At 38.4% G+C, this 5000-nt stretch overlaps 1 protein-coding gene and 1 long non-coding RNA gene across 3 annotated transcripts in view; both read left to right on the forward strand.

Annotated features, from left to right (window-relative positions):
• The window catches only part of LOC138974012 (uncharacterized), a 502416-nt gene that overhangs the window by 94764 nt on the left and 402652 nt on the right, over positions 1-5000 (forward strand). The window lies entirely within an intron of this gene.
• Positions 85-2636, forward strand: LOC138972428 (uncharacterized). The gene is made up of 3 exons (XR_011457606.1): positions 85-399; positions 1166-1263; positions 2472-2636. It is a non-coding gene; the product is annotated as an uncharacterized lncRNA (long non-coding RNA).

Genomic DNA, 5000 nt, shown 5'->3' on the forward strand with positions numbered 1-5000 from the left:
TGTAAAAGTTGAGGCGGCATTTCCACACCCTCATTTTGCTGTTGCTGTGTGTATGCATCACGTACCGCCATGCCTTAGTTGTCCATACTATCCTGAAGAAGTCAGCGACAGACTGACGCAACATTGATGAAAAATATACCAACATTGGTTTCTGCTGTGTTATTTGTTGCTTTGATGTATTTGTGGAATTACTTATGTGTGTATGTATGTATCCATGTACTAATCTACTTGTGATATTATCAATTTGCGGACTTAACAAAGACACACTGAGTCTCCAACAGATTCAATTATAAACAGGTGCCGCAGATAATTATGACGGTCTACACATGCCAGATGTTGGTCAACGATCCGTCTACTCCGAGATTGGGCCGCGTCCAACTAGCTCCTCTGCAGGTTCTGGTAAGTGTGTCGAACACAATGTTGTCTTTACTTTGGGATAAGCTGCAAACACGTCGTTGTTCTGGCTTATTTTCTGCATGTGCGTACCGTTTTGATAAGCTTAGATTTATGTTGACGTTATGATTATTCTGTGCATTTTAATAAATTATCTGACAATGGCTTATAAGGAATTAATGAATGAAATTCACATACGTTTTCTTGTGTTGTGCTGCAACTTTCTTTGAGGTTTAGACTTGCATATTTGTTTTTCCTTGATAAATAAAATAACATAAATAAATAAACGAAACGACTTGATTAATTCATTAGCAGTTATCTTGCCTCCCTTGGAGTACTTCGACAATCGAAAATTACGGTTTTTGTGAACACAGTGACAGAACGGTCAAAATAGTATGCCCTGAAACAAAGAACGAGGACACATACCATCTCGAGTGGTGACTTCCTTAATCTCACAAACACACACTCTCACATAAACACACACAAACACAAACACACACACACAAACACACACACACACACACACACACACACACACACACAATCACACACACACACACACACACATTGCAAGCACGCACGCTCGGACAATGAAACGTACAACCATTATCACAAACACCAAACCAATTCATGAAATAATAAGTGAATTAATCATAAAAGCGCTTTGAACTTCGGATAAGGCGCTATATAAATAAAGAGAATTATTAGTATTATGTAGGGTTAGGTTCATGTTACTGTGCTCACTTAAGTTTGTTTTATGTCTGGTCTAAAGACTACATAGATCTCTACCACGGTTTGGACATGTCAGAGGTCGGTCAGCGTTCTGAGTACTCTCAGCTTGGTCAGAACATCTGAAACCCGTGCATACAGGTAGGTATTTAGTTTTCAACGTTCAGTTTTCGCCTACGCTAGACTGATTGCTATAAGCTTGTTCAACATAATTATGTGAAGCTAGGAATAAGAGAGAGAGAGAGAGAGAGAGAGAGAGAGAGAGAGAGAGAGACAGAGACAGAGAGAGAAAGAAAGATATAGAGAGATAGATAGATAGAGAGAGAGACAGAGAGAGACAGAGACAGAGAGAGAAAGAAAGATATAGAGAGAGAGAGAGAGAGAGAGAGAGAGAGAGAGAGAGAGAGAGAGAGCTCCATTTTTGTAGATAGTGGGCTTTTAGGGTTTGGTTTTACCTGAAATATTTACTCTCAACATATTTGTGATCTGAGTGATTTTAGTATTTTACATTTAGTCAAGATATCATTGTTTCGATAAATGTCTTTGATGACGTCATTTCCAGCTTTTTGTAAAAGTTGAGGCTGCACTGTCACCCCCTCATTTGTCAATCAAATGGATTGAAATATTGGTCAAGCAAACTTCGACGAAGGCCAGACTTTGGTATAGCATTTCAGCTTGGAAGCTTAAAAATTAATTAATGAGTTTGGTCATTAAAAATCTGAAAATTGTAATTAAATTTTGTTTACATAAAACGATTCAACATCAATTTCGTCTTATTCCTCATCATTGTCTGATTCAAAACCCATATAAAAATGTCATATTTGGAGTGAAAACCAGCTCTGAAAATTAAAAATATGAAAAATATAATTACAATGAAATTTCCGGAATCGATTTAAAATCAATTTTATCTAATTCTATGACGGTTCCAGATTCCACAAACATAATGATCTGATATATTTGAATTAAAACAAGCTCAGAAAGTTAAAAAGAACAGAGATACAGAAAAGCGTGCTATCCTGCTCGGCGCAACCATTACCGCGCTATTCTGGCTAGTCAATTTCACTGCCTTTGCCACGAGCGGTGGAGTATACGGTCTTGGTGGAAAAAAAAATGCAGTGCGTTCAGTTTCATTCTGTGAGTACGACAGCTTGACGAAATGTTATATTTTCGCCTTACGAGACTTGTTTTAGTCTGGTTCGGTGTTCGTATGTTTAATGACAACGATAGATAGACATGTGTTCCTGTCTCTTTGAATTACGCTCCACTTGTACATTTTAATTAGTTCAATGTAATTACACTTGCATTGCTCATTATTTTTTGCCAATAAGCTCTGTATAATTGTGTTTCAGATTAGGAATATAAAGAGTCTACCCGGTGAAAAGGGACAATAACGTACGCCTGCATAATCTCTCTCTCTCTCTCTCTCTCTCTCTCTCTCTCTCTCTCTCTCTCTCTCTCTCTCTCTCTCTCTCTCTCTCTCTCTCTCTCTCTCTCTCTCTCTCTCTCTCTCTCTTTCTCTCCCTCTCTCTCTATCTCCCTCTCTTTCTCTCTCTCTGTCTCTCTGTCTCGCTCTCTCTCCCCCTTTCTCTCTCTCTCCCTCTCTCTCTCTCTCTCTCTCTCTCTCTCTCTCTGTTTAAACAATTTGAAGCATATTTTCTTCTCTACAAGCAAAACAAACAAAAGTAAAGGTAGTATTGTTGTGTTTTGAAATGTATGATACTGTACTGTGTACATATGGACAAACGAGGGGGGGTGTTTTATACCTGTTGTAAACGTGTATACATAGTTGGTCGTGTTTACGGCTATGACAGTAAGCTTTACTGCTGCTTGTTGCCATCTCTTAAATCAGGCAACACATACTTTGTCTTTTGTATAACGCTTATTCATGTTGAATAACAAGAGTGTACAGATTTGTAGTAATGTGATTTACCTAGTTCACCCATTAGCACAGTATGGTGCTGCGTTTGTGAAAACAAGGTTTATTTCCCCCTCTGCTTCTTTACCTCTGTAAACTTGTGGGGGTAGTTATTTTTCGATAATGACCCAGCAACCAAACAAATAACGACCCAGCAACAGCCTGAATCCTCGATAGTGCAATGGGTTGAGAAGTTCTTTCGGTACTACTTTTTGCGACTGAAAAGTTCCGAACGCTCTAACGTACGAAGTATACATCTCTGGAGCAAACAATACACACATACCGCATTTAAATTAACAACTACAGGCCTGGACACATGAATCTTCATATAAAATCCATGAGTTCGGTTGTTTTCTGAATCTAGATTTGCCGTGCTCAAACGTTCATCACAAGCAACTTCCCGCAAGGCGAGTAACTCATACTTTGTCTAGCGACAAGAGTAGTTCCCCTTCTTTTCACTCAGTTTCTTCGACAACAGACTGCAATCCGACGGTCAGTTTTCAACAATATTTCATTTAATAAACAGATCACACGCAACCAAATGCACACATCTCATCAATTTAAACAACATAAAGCGGTTTCATACACTATATTCCCCAGAAACCTGAACTTCATACAGTTTTTAACGTTGGAACACCGGGTGCAAAAGTTCGTCTGCTAGTCCCATTTAACAAAAGAACATTATCCTAAGCGATATCAAAACATATACAGAACACACAATATCTGCCTTTGCCGCCACAGCAGAATAACAGCATATCTGTGTACTTGATTTTAGTCCAAAATAGGAAAACTGACAAGAAGTGTTAACAGAATGGAATGATTTGCACGGAACTATACAACCGCGCATTAATCGATCGCCTGCGCAGGTTGACTGGTTGAGTGAATAGGATTCGATCAAACTTTCACAAAAAACCTCTTCTTTTCTTTGAATAACTGAAGAAAGGAGGAATAAAGAGGAAAGCTCGCATTTTTCATGATCCGCAAACTTCGACCATTATTTTTATTAATCACTGAGACTCGGCGTGTAACCTCTACATAATGTGCTCTTCTTTGTAATATGGTCCGTGTACAAAGTAACACAACTACAAAAACCTGAGAGTTAGAAAGCAAATATCACACGCTTTTGCTCAGGATGAATAGCTAAATGAATGGAGTTGTAGCTTACTCCCAGAACCTCAACAAATTGTTCTTCTCATTTGTATTGCATAATGTTTTACAAAGACATCTACATTCATGTAGACAGTAAAACAAAAGCCGTCCTACACAGGTGCATACGCACGAACAGCAACATTTTTGTTCATAATCTTTGGCCTGACAAATGTGTTGTTAAGTAATACGCGTTGTGAGTAATATTGACAGAGAGTTCTGCAAGAAACAAAACCTGTACCTCAATCAATTTCTTAAGCGAGCACATGGTGAATGTCCTGAAAACATAGTGTTTGAAATGTATTGATCAGGGATTTCTTGATACTTCCCTCTTAGGTCGATGTATGTCTGTATGTGTTCATACAACGTGCGCTGGTTCCGCAAACGGTGTATCTTAAACAAAACAAGAGTACACACATGGGTTCAGTCTTGTTTAAAAGACCTGATAATTGTGTGTGATCTTGTAGTTGATCGCTGTTTTTTTTGTAATCTAAATAATTGACCATTTAAACTGCAACATAGACCCACTATCCCAGTAGTATTGTCTGCATGGTGTTTGGCTTGGCTTATTGCATGCAAGCTAGTAATATTGTTGTGTTTGAAATCGCCAATTGGTATAACCTGAACACACTGAAACTGAAAATAAAAGATACATATATTTCTTGCTATTTTATCCTTGGAATGATGTTTTAGTTGTCACTGTTTGTTTATCCTAGACTGCAGATAAAAAGATGCCTACAAAAAAGACAGAGAGAGCGGAAGACTGACTGAGGGAGAGAGAGAGAGAGAGAGAGAGAGAGAGAGAGAGAGAGAGAGA

The sequence above is a fragment of the Littorina saxatilis genome, linkage group LG8, assembly GCF_037325665.1.
Source record: "Littorina saxatilis isolate snail1 linkage group LG8, US_GU_Lsax_2.0, whole genome shotgun sequence".
Lineage (NCBI taxonomy): Eukaryota > Metazoa > Mollusca > Gastropoda > Littorinimorpha > Littorinidae > Littorina > Littorina saxatilis.